This window comes from Alexandromys fortis, unplaced genomic scaffold (assembly GCF_014885135.2).
Source record: "Alexandromys fortis isolate MF-2015 unplaced genomic scaffold, M_Fortis_MF-2015_v1.1 scaffold_61, whole genome shotgun sequence".
Classification (NCBI taxonomy): Eukaryota; Metazoa; Chordata; class Mammalia; order Rodentia; family Cricetidae; genus Alexandromys; species Alexandromys fortis.
The window spans coordinates 7,241,979-7,261,170 of record NW_026067962.1 but is presented as its reverse complement, the minus strand read 5'-3'; the positions used below and the strand labels follow the sequence as shown (position 1 = coordinate 7,261,170).

General features: G+C 46.8%; 1 long non-coding RNA gene across 1 annotated transcript; it reads left to right on the top strand.

The window, feature by feature from the left end:
- The first annotated feature begins 16,542 nt into the window (after positions 1 to 16,542).
- Positions 16,543 to 18,210, top strand: LOC126508307 (uncharacterized). Its single transcript, XR_007593772.1, has 2 exons — positions 16,543 to 17,277; positions 17,769 to 18,210. It is a non-coding gene; the product is annotated as an uncharacterized lncRNA (long non-coding RNA).
- The last annotated feature ends 982 nt before the right edge of the window (positions 18,211 to 19,192 follow it).

The window sequence follows — 19,192 nt, the reverse complement described above, 5'->3', positions numbered from 1 at the left end:
CTCTCTCCACTCCCACGGGTACTAGGTTACAGACTGTTTATGTGGGTGTTGGAGAGCCGAACTCAGGCAATCAGCCATCTCGCCAGCCCTATGGTTCCTGGCTTTAAATGTCTGAAGCCCCTGTAATACCTTCCACTTTCTTTTTATTTCAGGAACCTCTCATCATAAGAAATTGATGGTTGTGTCTATTAGTTTAGTGCAAACATGTCTATCATTACCCAAACCATATTCCTGCGGTATTATTACAAAGAGGCCATGTTTAGCTATCCCAGCACTTTGAGAACGGTGTCTGAACTGTAAGGCAGCGCCCCCTATAGCCACAGCCCCTCTCCAGAAGCCCAGTTTGATATGAAACAGCTTCCATTACCACCCTCTCTCCCTTTTGGCAAGGCAAATTCTAGCTGGTGAGGAAAGAGTATATATAAATCCTTGCAAGTTTTGGTGATCTCCTTTAAAGAGAACGACACAGCAAAAGGGAAATCTTTGCTCTCCTTCTCATTCTTCTCATCCCATCACACAGGGTGAGCAAAGTGATTGGAATTCCGCAGCCATCTCTGCTCACCGGCACCATGTTTCTTTTTAATGAATCAGATAAACTGTCTCCTTGTTGGTGGTTGGCGATACTAATTCTGATATAAACAACAGGGGGCCTCACAGAAATCAATCATGGACCAATAAATACAATTGTATCTCTCAAATAGGACTCTTAAAGAGAGGGAAAGTAGGCGAGGCCAAAGAGTCACTGCCCTGCAGCCATGAGCTCTCAACTCCAGTCCTGTCTCTTCCAGCCTGTGTCTGGGGCTGCCGTCTTCTCGGCTGTGCAGATGTTAACCAAAGCCATCCTAATGTCCGCTCTCTATTCCAGTAGACCTCACCATACTATAGATAAGAATTAGCTGTGGCTAGTTCTAGAGATCTGTGGAGACATTGTCTTTGTGTGTAATGTGTTGAATGTAACCTGAGTTACTAAGCAAACCTCCCTTTTCCCTGAATTCCTAGGAACATTATAGAAAAGCTAATGTCCTCCCCCATATCTCACCGATCTCATTCTGTTCACAAAAAAAAAAAAAATAGAAATTCAAAAAATAAATTTTTAGGGTACCACTTTGCTCTCAAATATTTCCCTGATTTTTAGAGACTAGAACCAGTCATGAATACAAGTAAAACACATTTTTCCCCCCAGTGCTGAGTTTGAGACTGTGAATTGAGACAGGGAAATGGTTTTCTTTTCTAGATGACTATTTTTCAAACTAGAAATATGTTTTGCATCAATGATGTGTTAAGGTCAAGTCAAGGAAAGAGACAATATGTCCCATGTCACGGAGACCGGGATAATGAGAGTGTTCTCTGGGAGCTGGCTCAGAGGCTGTTCATTTCACCAGCAAAAGGTTAGAGCAGACAGATTGTTTCTCATTTGATGTCTTAAATTAAACCGCTGACATGGCCTGCCTCAAAGTAAGACGCATGTGTTTTCGCCAAACAGACCCTAAAGAAAAATCCCTATTTGAGGGAGTTGGTCTCTCTAGCTGCTGCCTTTGAGGCTTTTCTGTTTTCAAGTCTTGCTTAGGAATTCAAACAGGTTTGTGACTGGCGGGCAGCTCCTAATGTGGTCATGAGGGGGCCTGGTGGATCTGAGGCTTGTCGGTTTCTTACAGCGCTGTGCGACAGAAGCAAGACAAATGTTTTCTGAGTAAGACTGAGAAATAGTCACATACGAGATGTCCATGTGCTCAAACAGGAAACCGCTGCGGGTAGAAGGGGCCCGCCCATCTGAGATGGGTTTTACTCACCACCTCGGTTCTGATCCCAGCTTGCCCTCTTCTATGACCGGTTCCCCTACACCTCTAAAACTGCAAGAAAATCAAACGTTGTAGTGAGTGCTCAGGAGACCTCTCCAACACAGCAGGTGTCAGCTCAGACACGGATCTGCATCTGAAAGAGATCCCAGATGGTTGAGGAGTCGGGAAACCGACAGAGGCTGTGCTGGTCACGAGTGTAGGTTCGGGAACCCAGTAGTAAATATCTCAGGCAGGCCCCGCTAACGGGGGCACTTCTGTTGAGGGAGGACATGGGATAAATAAGCACACAGCTGGGAACCTTTCCGGTGCTGTTAAAGGTGAGGGCAGGGAAACAGAATGATGGGATGGGATGAGGGACACCGCTATAAATAGAGATGAAGGAAAACCAGCTAGAGACTGAAAACTGAACAGGTACAGCGGAAATAAGGCACAGACTAGTGGGTCACCGGTGAGAAAATGTCAGTTCTAGCTCCAGGTCTCCCCTTCTCTGTGTGTTTGCACATTGTGCAAACCACTGGAATTTCCTGATGCCCCATCTCCGCATCTGCCAAGAAGGAATTACAAACATCCTGACCAATTCATGGGGGACGGGTGGGAATTCCCTGCCCTGTGTGTAGGCATGTAGTGCTGGGAGAGCCCTAACCCCAGGGCTTCTTGACCTCTGCTTCTGACTCACTAGGGGCCAGCAGTGGTCTGACTTAGACTCGCAAAGGCAAGGATAAAGAGCCAGTTTTTGCATACTTAATCTAGAGCTTTCCTGAACCTCAGACACAAGCTAGGCTTCAGTTCCCAGATCAGACTCTCCCTACCCTACATGGATCTTTCCCCTACTACTTGGACACACTTCCCCAGGAAGTCCTGGTGACCCGGACCCCTGGAGCCACAGCCTCTAATGTCTCTGCATCATCTTTTTGTTAGGCTATGGGTCTTGCTAAGGTTTAACAACCACAGTTTCCTCAGCTCGGCTTCCTCCCGACTTAGCAGTTCCTGTCTGCTTTGCACATGAGACTCATCGCCTCGTGCCCGTTTGTTTGAGCTCCTACAGTGTTCAGAGCCTTTTCTGTATCTGAAGCTGAGGTCTCTTTTACAACCGTTAGTATCTTTGGGTCCTCTGTCCTAATGACTGGATCAGCAGATAACAGTGTCCCAACCATGGGATGGATTCTGGAAGAGACCCCAAGCATGCCTGAACTGCATTTCGGGTCAGGGCATTTATTCCTCAGTCACAACAAATTCTTCCTGGTTAATTGGAGAATGTCTCTATTTGGTGTTTCTGTAATTTTATTTTGTGTTTCAGCTGAGTAAGTGTTGCTGAATATCTGTAGAATGTGTGATAATTTTTGAAAAAAAAAATAAACTCAATAAAAGAAACATTACCATAGAAAAATATTTTATGTTGTGTAAAACACTTGGCTGAGGAAATGTTTTAATGTATTATATCAAAATTCCAAAGAGTCTTAGCAGTTAGAATACAGGAAAGAGCTTCATTTGGCACTGAAGGGGACCCAAGTAAGCATTGCCAGGCTTCGAGAAGGGCACGGGGGGGGGGGGGGGGGGGGGGGGGGGGGGGGGGGGGAGCCTGGATCCGAAAAACTGGTTGCCTTTCAGAAGCTCCTCTTCAATAAAACCCACACTGGTCGGGCAGTTTCTGCACTGGGCATTGTTCTTGGTTCCTTGAGAGGCACACTGATGAGAGAGATACATCTAACCTGCCTTCCCGTGGCTTCTAGGCTAGTGAAGGACTGGGTATGAGCATCACTTGATTTGGTCATCTAAATGAGGGTTGCCATGAGCAAGGCACTGTGGAGGGTGGCAGGAATAAAGCCCAAACAGATCTGACCTTTGCCCTCAGTTCCGGTAGGGGCGAGAAGACACGCTTGCAGGTAGCCATGAAATCATGCCAAATACGGTGAGTGGTACCTTTTGACATTCACGATTTGCTGTCGTATTTTTAACCCAGCACCTCACAGCACTCCCGAGCTCTGTTTGATGGACTTCTAAAGCTATCCTGTGAGGGTAGCAAAGGTCACACTGCCCCACTGCTGTTCAAGCTGCCAACTGAACTGCCTTGCCCTTCTCAGCCCTGGCCTCTCTCTCTCCAGTTGACCTTCCGGTATCTCCTGTAGTAAATGCTCAACAAACATTTGCACAGGGAACGAGCTGGACACGCTGTCTGCTGGGTGAATTTTAGGCTGGGGTCCCTCTCCGTTTAAGATTTGCTTTACCTCCTGACCTTCATCACAACTTGAGCTGGGATTAAGCTCAACTCAACAACCCCACTATGGAAAGAAGTCTAAATAGCATTCCCCCTACCTAGATGGGCAAATTTCTCTATGTCTCAAAGACTCAAGCCTTTCTCTTAGGTGCTGCAAACTGACCGAATCCAGATCAGAGGCATCAGACACTTTCTGTGAAAACATTTGGTTATGAAAGATGGGGGCACTTGCCACCAACTCCACTTGTAAATTGTTTTCTTTCTCGGTTGTTTTCTTTTTCTTCTTGCTGCCCTTCCCTTCTTCTGCCTGCCTGACTGGAGACACTGAGCTGTCAGTCTCAGAGAGCCAGTGATCCATGCTGAGACTGAGTCTGAGGCCTGTGGACCGAGACTTCTCTCAGTTCAGACCAGTCCAACAACACGAAAATGAACACTCGGGGCTCAGATCATTGGGGAAGGGGGAAGCAGCCCAGGTTAGCTCTGTTCTGAAAGGTTGACTGATAATCCCCTGACCTACACAAATGCAACAGCCGCCAAGGCCATGCTGGGCGAAATATCACAGGGGAACCCTAGGATATTACAGTCTTAATATGTTCCAACAGGGGCTTTAAGAAAAAAGTTCTAGGACTTAAAAAGTATTGCTTTTTGCTCATTTTTTTGTGCATAAAAATAACCTAACATTGGAGTAAAAGAAATAGGAAGTATATCAATTTTTAATAAATACAAGCCACAAAATAAATTTAATAAATTATAAATGATAAAATTATTGAAAAATTAAATATTAAACATTCCCACATAAAAATGTAGAACATTTATTAATTAGGGACTTTTCCAGAGTAATCCTTGCACTTTAAGTGCTCTTAGCTTTTTAAAACATGCAGTGTGGAAGACCTGGAGAGGGGGAGGTGCTGCTGGATTTCGGTGGTTTGTCACACACACAGGGGGAAGAGATTGTTGGCCATCTCTTCATAGAGCGATTAGTATGGAGTGGGCCAATGTGGTCAGCGGAGAGGGGACCAGTGGTGTGACTCTCTGGCTTGCATACATGCAACAAGGTTAAAAATTCCACACCTCCTGTTTGGATTTCTAAATACAAGGAAGAGAAAGCATGTTTTGACCCACCGTTTTACAGAAACCTGAAAAATCCAAACTTCTGGAGAAACCTGGACGGTTCAACATATATGGCGGGCGGTTTTCTATAGCGCCTGTACTACAGGATGGTATGTGATCCAGGAACTAGGCTGGAGATTTAAACACATACACACAGAAAGAAACACGGGGACACGGGTCATCCTTGAAACAAGAATGCCCCCTTTATTGTGTTCCAGGGCAGCTTATATAGGGACACTTAACTGATAGCCACGCCCCAGCCAAATCCACCAGAAACCCCGCCCCTGCCATCAGGAACTCCTGAGGGTCTTTGCTTAGAGCAGCTGCAAACACAGGAAAACAAGTTGTTTACAGGAAATTCAGGGTCTGGGGTCCACAGCCCCCAACAGCTCTCTCTTTCTATATTAATTAGACCGAGGTTCTGGACTGGCATGGGCGTGTCACAAATATGATAGCAATTAGTTGGAACATGCCCTAGCGAGCATGCTCATTCTACATTCCACATGAGTGCTGGTGCCGGCTACAAGATAGTCACAGCAGCTGTCTGGCTAATGACAATTTGAGCTGCGGTATCCATAGCCGGTGACAATAGCAGCCACCCGCAAAGTCTCAGCTGGACAGCTCAGCAGTTGTCTTCGAGCTCCAGATCCTCCTGCCTCTGTCTCCTTCAGCAAATCCTACCAGCCTGTGCTACCACAACCGGCCGGGGTGGCAAGCAGGCTCGGGGACCTTTTGGGGCTACTGCATGGGTTGTTGCTTGGGTCCTGTGGGAAAGCCTGCTGCTCATGCCTCAGACTCTCAGGAGCACAGAGCTGGAAACCACCCCCACCTTCTCTATATACCACTCACAGACCCGCAGCCCAGTGGGGTCTGAGTGGCTCTGGCTTGCCTCGGCTCCAGCATTTGTTGCCACAGTAGCCAATGCTCCTGGCACCACCGCGCATCCACATCCCCCTCTACCCCACCGCAGCCTCACAACCTCTAGTAAACCATTTTGGGAATTTGAGCATTATTTTCTATACTACTTCTGCTGTTTATTGGGTGAAGTTTCTTTATTCACAGTGACATTTCGGGGGGTCTTGGTCCAGCAAACCACATTAGTCTGGAAGGATTCCACAGGTTCTCATCCTCTGTAAAAACAAAAGCAGAACCTCTTTTCCAAAGTAACAAATCCTTAGACCCATATTTTAAAGTCAAGAAACCTTTCCTAGCAGTTCCCAGAATCAAATGTCTCTCTCCAGTCAAAAAACTAAACACAATAATATACATAACCCAAATTCTCTGTGCACATTCCATCTTTATGTGGCTTATTATTTCTTTACTCCTTTCAATCTGACCTTTTGAAATTTTACTCTTTTTCTTCCATTCTTTTTGAGGCCTTAAATTCACCTTCACCATTCCCAAGGGCAATCTCTCAGAGGATTCCTGGTTCCCTATCTTGCCTCCACTTACACTGCCTGCCTGTATTCCACTCTACAGTTCAGTGCAGTTCACACTACAGTATGATTTGCAAGCTGGGAACTAGGCTGGGGATTTAAAAACACACGCACATAGACAGAGACATGGGGACACGGGTCATCCTTGAAACAAGAATGCCCCCTTTATTGTGTCCCAGGGCAGCTTATATAGGGATCCTTAACTGAGAACCACGCCCCAGCCAAACTCACCAGAAACCACTCCCCTGCCATCAGGAACTCCTGAGGGTCTTTGCTCAGAGAATCTGCAAGCATAAGAAAAAAAAAAAAACTCGTTTACAAGAAATTCAGGATCTGAGGGTCCACAACCCCCAAGAGTTTTCAAGGAAGCGTTGGGCAAATTCTTAATTCTGGGACTTGGTCTAAAAACATGAGTATGACAGGCTTTCTTTTGGGTCACCAACCAGCTGCCAAATCTTGACATAGAGACTAGGGTTTTTTTTTTGTTTTTTGTTTTTTTTTGGTTTTTCGAGACAGGGTTTCTCTGTGGCTTTGGAGCCTGTCCTGGCACTAGCTCTGTAGACCAGGCTGGTCTCGAACTCCCAGAGATCCGCCTGCCTCTGCCTCCCGAGTGCTGGGATTAAAGGCGTGCGCCACCATCGCCCTGCTAGAGACTAGTTATTAATTACAAATGCTTGGCCTAGCTTGGGCTTATTTCTTGCTAACTCTTATAACTTTACCTGTTTCTCTTCATTTACATTTTGCCTTGGGGGATTTTTACCTTTCTTTCCTTCTGTACGTCCTATTCCATCTTGCTGGCTGGACATTGCTTCACTGGCTAGCCCAGGGCATCTCCTTCTCTGTCTCCTTCGTTCTCACCTCCTGTTTATTCTCTCTGCCCATCAACCCCACCTATCTCTCTACTGCCTAGCTGTTGGCTGTTCAGCTTTTTATTAGACCAATCAGTTACCTTAGGCAGGCAAGGTTAAATGTTCATGCTGCTGTACCTTAGATTGCTCTAGTGCCTTCTCTTTTCTAAACTGACATGATTATTCTTGTACCCTCCTGACATCTTCCCCCTCACCCTACAGTGGGAAAACACATGGCTTAACCCTATGGCTTGGGTTGTAGCCTCACTTCAGGCCCCACTTGATGCCACCATGGCTTTGTGAGGTCCCTTAAGCCGTCTGATGAGGCTGGTGGTGGCTGTCAAAGCGTACTTTGTAGATCTCCTGCAGGGAGGAGCCTATGGACCAGTTCCTGTTCTGACCACAGCTAGCAGAGCTAGCTGATGACGCTTGCATGGCTTCAGCGTGGGTCTCAGCTGTGGAAACCATGTCACCCACAGCCACCACCACATTCCTTCAGGGAAGTCAAATAAGGCCCTGCTAGGCAATATCCATGCTAGAGCACCCCACAGAGTAGGGCGTGGCTTTGCTGAGCCCCCCCCCCCCAGCCCCATTGCCTTCGTGAGTATACATCTCTAAGAAATATCGGTTAGCGATTGCTTCTGGCTTCTGAAGAGGCAGCCTGGTGACAGTTGCTTCCAGGACGACTGAGAAAGCAGGTGGTGAGAAGCCGCAGTGCTGAAGCTGATTCACTCGCTTTCTGGCTGGCAATTAGCACCTGTTTTCTGGTGACAGGTAGCGCCCAAACAGCCTCCACATCACGGCCCTATTGTTAAAACCCTTCATCAGCTGTGACTGGGAAGGGTAGATTGGTACAAGGGAACAAACTAGGGAAATAAACTGTAGGGCATCTTAAACCCATAAAGATGAGGCTGTAGAGACATCGGGACTAGGTTTATTGCTAAGCGTCACAGAGAGTCTACAGCAAGGACATAAATAGCTCACTGGAGCCACAGGCAACAGAAAGCCAGAGATGAGAACTCGTAGGCCCAAGATGATCTCATTTTCAACTCTACAGCACAGAAAGCCAGGGCCAACCACAAGATTTTAACTCAGAATAGCTAGAATAGCCAAACAGGACTGCTAACCTAAGGTCAGGTCCCAGGGTAGGAAAACGTGGGAACCAAATACATTGAATATGAACCTCTGAGTGGTTAACCCAAGAGGCTTGAGGAAATTCCTCATGGGAGAACGCCTTCACAAACTCTTGAGGTTTTGCAGCAAAGCCTATTATCTTTGGAGAATTATGCCCCCCTCCGAAATACAACTCTTGGCATGCCAACTCGGCCTCATTAGAGACAAACTATGTGGCATCTGAGGGTCAATGAAATCTAGACTCAGTGTTGGGGACAGGTGGTGCGGCATGGGCTACCGGCTCCCACGTGAACTACTCTGCTCAGATCCATACTCACGGGAGGGATGCAATTATCCCTGCTTCCTCTAGGAAGAAAGATCCTGAAATTGCTGTTCTGTGGACACCCACAACGTAAGCCAAGCAGCCCAAAGGGCAGGTCACAGCGCACACTCAGTGGTCATACACACATGAGACAAGTCACTCAGTTTGCAGCTTTGTTATGAGCTATTCCAGCTGCAGGGGATTGCCTCATGTGACATCACACTCTGCAGGGTAGCTCTTCCTTGATGACTGGGTTGGGCCCCAGGGAGCATGTCACCACACCACAGAACACTCTTATGACCAGTGTTTCCTTCAGAGCACTCTCTGGGTTGTCTGACGTTAGCTGGTCTGCGTTCCAGCTCAACAGCAGCGAGCTCTGCCTAGTCCTGCTTGCTCTGCCTTCCTTGGGACAATACTTCCTCCCCATCTTCTTCCTATTGTTTTACAATTCTTTTATCTTTCCTTCTTTTGGGCTGTGTGTGTATGTGGTGCCTACACACATGCTTGTTTGTGGGTGCGTGGGTGTGCAGGTGTATGTGTGGACATTTGAACGCAAGTGGAGACCCAAAGTTGATGCCCCAAATCTTTCATTGGTTGTTTTTCTACTTTGTGCTTTTGAGGCAGGGTCTCTCAATCAAACCCAGAACCTCTTGATATGGTTAGTCTCGATGGCCAGCTTCTTCCAGGGACCCCCTCTCTCTGCTATCATGGCTGGGTCTTTGGATGGCTCACCACGTCAGCCCAGCATTTATGTGGGTTCTGGAGGTCTGAACTCTGCTCCTCTTGTTTGCATAGCACACACAGCTGAGCCATCTCCTCAGCCTTTCTTTAAGGCAAATCTCACAAACCAAAACCAACCCAAGCTCCTACCTCTAGACAAAATGCCCCATCTGAAGCTCTGAATAGATCTTTGGCCCTAGAATGAGGTACCAAGGAACGGTCATAGGGGTTGTTTTCCAGTCCTTGTGGAGACTATCTTGGAAGTCACCCTGCAGGGATTGGGCCGTTCAATGCCATCAGTCTTTGGTAGAGGTAATCAGAGAACTGACACCAGGTTATAGAGTACAGGGTTTGAGAAGAAGCTTCTGATCAATCTCTAAGCACCCTTTGGGGGGGCGGGGGGGTCAACAACTACCAGGGTTGGTTCCTTGGTGGTAAATCATTGAGCACACAGGATAGGCATGGCCTGCTTGCATGGTCCATAGGCCCTAGACTTGATGCGCAGAGGATGTTCAGACGATAACGTGGTAACCATTGGTGGGCTATCTGCAGATCACAGTGGTAGACCAGGTGCACAGGTGGCCATCGATTTGTCCGTCTTGCTTCCCTGCCAAAGCTCTCTGTCCCTTCTTGAGGACAATTGTGTGGTTACTGCTATGCCTGCCATAGAACCCACACATAGAAAGCACAGTTGTCAAAGGACTAAATTTAAAAAAAGTCAAAGATCGCAAGAAATGAAGATTTACATCCCAGTTAGTCCTTAGACTCCTGGTCAGGAGGAAGAATGGCTCTAGCAAACACCACAGAGACAAAGAGGAACCAAAGTTCCAGGAAATGCGTGTGGTTTGTTAACATTTTGAATGCCCCACCTCCTCGCCAGTGCGTGGATTTGCTCGTGCACGGAAGGCTTGGTCTCCAGCTGCCAGCGTGACTGGATCGTGAAGGGACTGACTTAATCAATGCCCCATTGAGTTGAGAGATGAATGGGCTCTTAGGAGGTGGAGCCTACGTGCCAGTTGCCAGGAACACGCCTTTGAAGAGTCGGCCTTGTCCTCGGCCCCGCCCTCTCTGCCTCTTTGCTTCCAAGTGCCTGGCCAGGAGCAGCCTCTCCTACTACCACAGAGTTCTGCCCCCCAGAGAGGTGGAGCCGGCTGACCTTGGTCTGGAACTTCGAGCCAAAAAGCACGTTACCTTTTGTAAATTATTTTTCTTCGTATTTTGTCACTGCAACAGAAAAACTAACACAATGAGGTTGTTTTTTTTTTTTTTAATCAACTCACAAATAAAGACTAGCGACAGACTCTTTCAGGCTTAATCCAGCGTCCCTGTTATCAAGGGCCCTGTTTGAAGGTTTTGAATGGGCTGGTAGACTTTTGATTTACAGTATGCCCCTCCGGTTATGTAGAATCCAGAATGGGGAAGGTGGCCGTTTATTTTAGGATCTTATACCTGTTTGTTTGTTTTTAAGGAAGAAATATTGCACGGAATATTTTATACTAATAAAATATTACTAAACAAATAGTGTAAAAGCATTGCTTGCGTTCCATGTCACACACAGGTTCTCTGGCTCACAAATGGACCCAGACTAAGTGAAGCTCTTGTCTTAAAATTTTCACTGTGGACAAAGAGGACTTTGAGGCCAACCCTGCCATTAAATCCGCAGCCCCGGGGTGATATGCAGAACATCCTCTTTACCGTTTCCCTGCCTGAATTCAAAGGAATGGGCAGCACGGAGCCACCGTGTACCTACAAGTAGAGAAAACCAGACATGGGGAACACTGGCAAAGCTGTCTAAACCACCCTGCGTAGAAGTCCCGAGCCGCTGCGCTAGTCTTACCTAGGTGGATTTGATCAACAGAATCTAAGCCAAAGAAACACCTGTGTCTTCGAGCGAGGCAGTTGGAAGGGAGTAGGTAGGCAGCCGACACGTCTGCCCTGAAAGGACTTGGTGAACAATTCCTCTGTGTCTGCCGAACAGGTTCTTCACCGGAGGCCTTCCTTCGCATATCGGAATAACGGCGTCCCTGGGTTAGCACCCTAGACGTTGGCAGTTCCCGAGTCACGGTGAGAGGATGAGGGCAAACGGATCCTGCAGCGGATGCTGCTAAGGATTTTGCTTTCACCTCGAAGGGGTTCGGAGGAATAAATGAGGAACTGTGGAGAAGTAAGGAAAAGCTCCGGGTTGCTAGCTGACCAAATAATAAACGCCTCGGCAAGATGTCTGTCCCTTCTGCCCGCCGAGCTCATGGGGCAGCTGACGTTAGGACACCCTTTAGGTGACCTCTTCCCGCCTTTCTCTCAGCCCATCTTGTCTTATAAAACCGAGCGATTTAACTAGCGTGCCGGTGCCCTTTTTGCTGTGGTTTTGTCAGTCAGATGTTTGTGATTTGGGGCCAGCATCGGGGGCACTTTAGGTGAGTGGATAGGAGGGAGAAGAGAATTGCAGCAGATGGTTGAAATTCCAGAAAACTGCCCCGGCTAAGTCAGCCTCAACAGGAAAATTGTTCTCTTTCTGGGTGGGTATAAACCTGTAAGCTTTTCACCGTTAGTCCCCTTAAAAGAAAAAAAGCAGGGAATTGAAAGAGGGGCCCAAAGTCTGCTTACAGACTCCATCCCAACCATCAAACAGGAGTGAGTGTGTGTGTGTGTGCGTGTGTGTGTGTGTGTGTCACATATGGCAATCTGAAACAGTTAAACATATGAAGAATGTTTTTCATTCACAGATGGCAAAAAAAAAAGGCACTTTTTTTTTTTTTCATATAACACATTCCCAGGATTTGGAGCCAAGAGCCTCAAGGGAAGCTCACAAATCCACTCCGTGCCCTCGAAGACTTGAGTATATGTTTGAAGGTTTGCTTCAGCTAAAAGATGAGTAAAAACGTGGTTATTTCAGACAACTCCCCATTGGCTCCACGGGTCTAGGGACACTGGCTATTTCAACGGGCTGCAAGAAAAAGTCCAGTTTGTAACATTTGCTTCAGATGGGCCCACCTGTGTGAGCCAGCCGAAAGAACAGAATGTATCAAAGAACAGAATGTATCCATTGAACTGAATACTCCCCTTGACATTTAGCTGGTGCCTGGTGCCACAGCTCTTCCGTGAGGCCTCTGGGGCCACAGAGGGAGAGTGGAAACAGGTTCCTGACTAAAAATATTAGGTCCCTCTCTCCAGTGAATATAGCCTTGTCCAACAGTCCCTCCCGCGACAACAGGAACAAATCAGGCTAGAGTACCCAAGGCAGAGCATCACTGCTCAGCACGACTTGCAAAGACAATGAGTTCACTGGGGGCTTCTGATAGTAGGAAGGACGAGTTAATTAAATCTCGTTGTAAAATTAAGTAGCGTAACTATACATTTTGGAACCAACGCAATTATGCCTTATCACGAAGCGTTGTAAATCTTTGCAACTGTGGTGCACAATCGTTAGAAATTTACATGGAATTCTAGAACTAAAGGGGTAGGAGGGTTCACATAAAGGAGCGACTTCATTCTGTGAAGACGAAAACACAAACTGGAGGTTATAGGACAGACCAAATCCTACAGTAAGCTTCCTGACTCAAAAGCTAGTACTCCGGACTGTTCATTGATTTGTGTTTTGAATAAAACTGAAGTCTACAACAGGTAAAAATAGCAAGTAGTCAAAGAGCTTGGCTAAGTCACCACGCACATGCCAGCAAGTCCAACAGCCAGGCTTGCCTTTAGAACCAAAGCCATGGGTAATTCTCTAGTTGTGTGGTAGGAAAGGTAGTAGTTTTGGTAAAGGGAGCACCATCATGTGGAAGATGGCATCTAAAGTCAAGAGTAAATACAGGCGCCTCCCAGAACCGACACCAGAATTTGGGGGAATTCTTAGGCAAAGACTTGGGAGAATTCTGACCTCCCAAAGTTCCTTCTGGGCTTTCAGGTCACCGGTACTTTGTCCCGAGGATCCCACTCTCTTTGCTTCTCTGAATTTTGAACTTCTTTCCTTAAATTATGCTTCTGTGCTGTTGGGAGCCCCCTTCTTGGACTGTAGCCTAGAAATTCTTTCTAGGCAGAAGGCTGGGGCAACTGTAGGCCCATCTTGTTCATTTCTCCGCTGTCACGCACATGGTTATATTAGGGCTCTCTTGAGAAAGAACATGTTGAAAGGAACCAGCAGGACATGTGCCTATCGACCAGAAGCTTGAGGAATCTGGCCACACGGTGGAAGATGGAAGGCCTCTAGTGTCTGCAGTAGACAAGCAGAGTCTCGGGAACCTTGAGCGATGCTCACAGGTGAAGGAGCAGTCTCCAAGTCCAGGTAAAACAGATTATGTTAATGTCCAAAGGTAAGATAAACCCATAATGTCCAGGCTTGAAGACAGTATGGTCAAAGCCAGGTGGGGTAGTGCAGAGGTTCAGAGACTAAGACTCAGTTTCTTGCCTTTCTTATTCTCTTAACACCTTCAAGCTATTCGACAAGGTCTACCCACGTTAAGGGAGGCAACCTGCCGTATTCCGCCTACCAATTGAAATGTTGATCTCATCCAGAAACACCCTGACAGACACACGCTAATGCTTGGCCCAGCTAGCTAGACTGGTGGCCCAGTTAAGCTGACACATATAACCAACAAGTTGTCCCCTGCTCTCTGCCGTTCTATGACTGTAGATTACCATCTCAAATATTTGGTATTTTGTCCTTCTAAAAATTGTCTCCATCACTTAGGGTGAGAGAGCCTCACTTGTTTTTGTTTTTGTCTCTTATGGCCGACAGTGGAGAGCTGGTGTGTGCATTAATTTGAAGGTCACTGTCAAGTGACCTAGGGCAGGGGGGCTACCCTGACCAGCAGTGAATGAGAGGCCTGATCTTCCAGCCTCACACCTGGGATTTGTCATCCACCATGTGGACTCAGGCTTTTAGGGAGGCGTCCTTTCTGTGCGTGGTTTAATTGATTTATCTTATAATGAGCGGCAATGATAATCCTGACGTACCCTTGGCTTCGCATTCCTTTTTCTACGAAGCATTTGCTCATGTCATTTGTTCATTTTTATATTTGGCTTGTTAGCCTTTTTCTCTTCTCTACGAGTTCTTTAAATAGAGAAATTAGCGCCGTACGGGAGCTGCAATCCTTTCCCTTCTTGTGGCTTTTTTTTCTCTCTCACAACTTTTGCATGGAGAGGGTGCGCGTGTTTTTAATATAGTCAGATTTATCAATCTTTTCCTTATGGATTCTGAATTTTTAGGCACAGATAGAAAGACCCTTCCAAGGCCAAGACATGAAAGAATTGTCCGTGTGTTTCCTTTACGCTTAGTTCTGTGTTTAAGGCACTGATCTGGACGCACAGGGGCAAGCCCAGCTCCGATTTCCCTCCTTGCCCCATGCTTCTCGGCTGTTTCGACCCCTGTCCGAAAGGCCGCTTTCCATCCTATCCTTCACACCATGTGTGCTAGAATCCTTCTCTGTGTTCCTGTGCTCTTCCACGGTCTGTTTGTACGGCAGCCCCACGGAGTCTGAGTCCGAGTTTTCATTATGTTCTAATATCTGCTAAAGATCGTCTCTCTCACCCTTGCCCTTCCCATTTGTCCTCCCGAAATTTCCAGGTTATTTTTTTTGCCTGCTTGTCTATTTCAACTCCAAAGCCAGCTTGTTTAGGCCCAGACTCTGCTTCCTGGTTCCTTCATGGGGATCATGTTGAATTCATAATGAAGAGAGACCTGCCACATCCACTCCCAGCTTGGCCAAGAACATCTTGAGACTTCCCAGTTGCCAAAGGTCCAGGCAGGGAGAGTCGAACGATTTCTGACCATGGTCTTGTAGAATCAGCGCTGAGCTTTCTTGGACAGGTTTGGGCTGTTTTCCTGGATGCTGCATAATCCAGAAGGACAGCTGGAAACAGCTCAATGTTTTTAGGTGTTTTCTTTGGAGTCTTGTCAATGGCAAGGTTAATAATGTAAAATGTTGCGTGTGTGTGTGCATGTGTGTGTGCACACGCGCGTGCATGCATGCGAATAGGTTGTTCTGATTGACACCCTCATGTAGCTCAGCAAAGCCATATCATTACTTTAGATAAGAACGGCCCTATGCAAAAAAAAAAAAAAAAAAAGAAAAAAGAAAAACAAATCCAAACTGACCAACTTTTTTAGGTGTTTTCTTTGGAGTCTTGTCAATGGCAAGGTTAATAATGTAAAATGTTGCGTGTGTGTGTGCATGTGTGTGTGCACACGCGCGTGCNAAAAAAAAAAAAAAAAAAAAAGAAAAAAGAAAAACAAATCCAAACTGACCAACTTTGGCAATTTCTTTCTTTCCATTTTCTGCCACCCCTCAGCATGGCACCCCCTTCCTTTCCCTGAAGCCCACTTGAGCTACCAAGACTAACTTCATGACCTATCACGTGTTCCTTTAATCAAACCCTAGCCCTGGAAAGCAGCCCGCTGCATCAGCCATTCACACCTTAATACGAGAATCCTCCTGACAGGGAGGGGAAAGCGTGTTTATTGAAAAAGCATTTCGAGCACCTGGGAGCAATTAGACCAGGCAGGGGGAGAAGCCTGCTAGGTGCCCTGAAACATTACCAGGTAGAGCCGCACTCCAGGCCCCTAATTTCAGGTTTAAGAGGGCCCCACAGGCCCCGGGCGATGCTTTTGTCTCTTCCTTCCGTCACTCGGGGAAGAAGCCTATGACAAGACGAGAGTGATTCCGTCATGACCAGAAATGATTGGGCAGCTATCCAGAGTGCGTCCATTTCTCTTACCTGCCGGGGCTTGGCAGCGCGCTCCTGGGATCAGAGTCCATGGCACATGCCAGGAATGGTGTGATTAGGAGCACAACTAGGAAATACATTGCACACAGCTCTCATATCGCATGCAAAGCAATCAATCTTAACTTCTGGAGCCGTACCATGGCGGCCGTGTCTCCCGTTTTATTTATGGATTTGCCCTTGGACAGCAGCCAGTGTGTTTGTTTTTGTCCTCAGAAGGGTTTTGGTTATAATCCAGCCCATTTGACTCCCTTGCTGGGATATAACTGGCTCATCTCTGCCTTCCTCAATATTAGTGGACAACACCCATGCCATACTGTACGCTGTAAAGCTCACGTTCTTCTGATTTCGTGATAGAATCTCTTTGGCTCCGCTTTTCAGAGTTTTAAAGAGCAGGGAGAACACCATTTAGAGCCGGGTTCTTTCTGCCTCCATTTGAAGAGTCTGAGTCCCCGGCTCTTCAGAGGCCACCTTCTGGGAGGCCCCCCAACACTGCTCCAAACCTGCCAAGAAACCCTTGATGTGCTCCAGGCTCCATTCTCACCGCTCCCACCTTGGAATGGAAACTTTGTGCCTGCCTACAAATACTGCCTTGAACACTTGAAAAACCCAGCGCTCCCCTCAGGTGGAACGCGAGTCTTTGGAACAAACGTGAAAGGAATTCGTTAAGTGAAGTTCCTGAACGTGAACGCGAGCGAGGCACCGAGAGTCAAGTGCCGCACGCACTTCATTACTAAAAGCTGCTGCCTGGGAGTGACTGCCTCAAGAACACTGCGGAGCGAGGCATGAAAGGCGCCGATTCCGTTCCCTCTCAGCTTCCCAACTTCAAGAGACCCGTCCTAGAGACTTGGGATGACCGAGGGAGGTTGCAATTCTGACAGTGGGAGCTGTCCATGCCCCAGTCTTACCCCTCTTTCGAGTAGCCCAGGCAGATTGGTCTCTGTCCGTCTCTGTACTTCTCATTCTGCTTGAGTATATGAGCACCACTAATCAGGTATGAAATCGCTCTTATTTGGAACTGGTGGGTTTTATACTAAGCCCGAGTCTGGGCCTCACTTTTCTCTGGGGTGGCAGTTGCAAGGACTTAAGAGGGACACCGATGGGTACTGAAAGAGTGGAAGGATGACTGGTTGACAGTAGTCTCTTCCTTGATCCTTCCTGCCGCTTCAATGCCCCGCCCACCAAAGTCAACATCTCTCAGCTTCCTGAAGTCATGCTCAATGATACGGTTTCTCCCTTTCATATCATGGGCTATGCAGAAACAAGGGCATCTCCACAAGCCATCGAGAGTTCTTCTTGTCTCTAGAGTCGTGGGGCAGACAGCTTCACTCTGTGGGAAAAGAGTGCTCCGGGCTCAAACTCTGAACAGAATTTTCAATTTGCTTTTGCCTCCTGCGGCCTCCGCTGGGAGTCAGAGGCACACAGCAATCTGGGGACCTCCCACACCCTGTCTGTGTTCGCAGATGCTTCTCCGCTCTCTTCCAGGTTCCCCAGCCCAGCACATTCTCATCTGAGGAGTTAAGGAAAGAGAAGAATACATGTTTGACCGTCTCCACTCAAATGCATGATTCCTACACCTTCTTCAAGAGACTGAAGGTCCTGAGCTCTGGGGCTTTGCTGTTTATAATTTCAGGTGTACACGCTTAGGGTTTGCAGTGTGATGATTAGATATGCATGTACATAGTTTATTGATGCAGTTAGAATGTCTAACACTTTGATCTGCTTGAATATTTAATGTGTTTTATTGATGTGTAATAAATGTATTGGCTCATAAGGCACACTGTATATTTCAAGACTGTATGAAGCATAGTGATCAAGTAAGAGCAATTGGTACTTCCATCTCCTCGTTATTGTTCATTTGTACTCTTCCTGGTGCTCCCCTCTTCTGCTTATTTATATAATAAAGAGTATAGAATATAGAAATATATCATTGACTGTTTGAGCACTGTACAGAGCTAGAATGTGTTTCTTCCATGGACTGTGTTTTTGTGCCCATTATCCAATCTCCCTCCACGATTCTCCATGCAGATCAAATGTTTACTTTTCCACGTATGAGAGAGAACATGCAGAGTGTGTCTTTCTGTGTCTGACTTAGTTCACTGTTGTGGTGTGTTATTTAATTACAGAAAGATGTGTCGCATTTGTTTCTGCTGTGTGATATCACTTTAACTGTGCAAAGGTGTGTTCCTTTTGTTTATGCTGCATTCGACAATGTAAGTGTGTATGTTTTGTTATGTACAGATGTGTCTTGTCTGTTTCTCCTTGCCTGCCTAAAGCCTCTGACTGGTCTAATAAACACCTGAAGGACATATAGTTAGGCAGGAGAGAGGATAAAAAAGTCTGGCAGGCAGAGAGGATAAATAGGAGGAGAAATCTAGGCTTGAGAAGAACAGAAGAACGAGAGGAGGAGGAGGAGAGAAAAAGGGACGCGTGGGGGAAAGAAGCCAGGCAGCTGCCAGCCAGCAGAGAGAAGAAGCAGTGAAAGTGAGATGAACAGAAGGAATGAAAATAAGAAGCCCAGAGGCCAAGGGTAGATAAAGAGAAACAGGTGACTTTAAGTTAAAAGAGCTACAAGAGCTAGCCAGGAATGAGCCTACGCTAGGCCAGGCGTTTATAACTGAGAAGTCTCCATGTTATGATTTGGGAGCTGGCTGTTGGCCCAAAAGGATAAAAAACCTGCTACAGTTCACTTCCCATAACAACCCCTAATCCCTTCCATTTTGCGGCAGATTATAGAATTTCCATCTTTTCATTCTTTTTACGTTGCAGTAATATGTGTACATACCTAGATTTTCTTTGTCTCTTTATCTACTGATGTCAGCCCAGGCTTCGGGGAGACAAAAGCCAGGATCACAGTTTCGCTTTTCATCCTATTAAAGGTGTTCTTCCAACGAAATGCATCTTAAGTA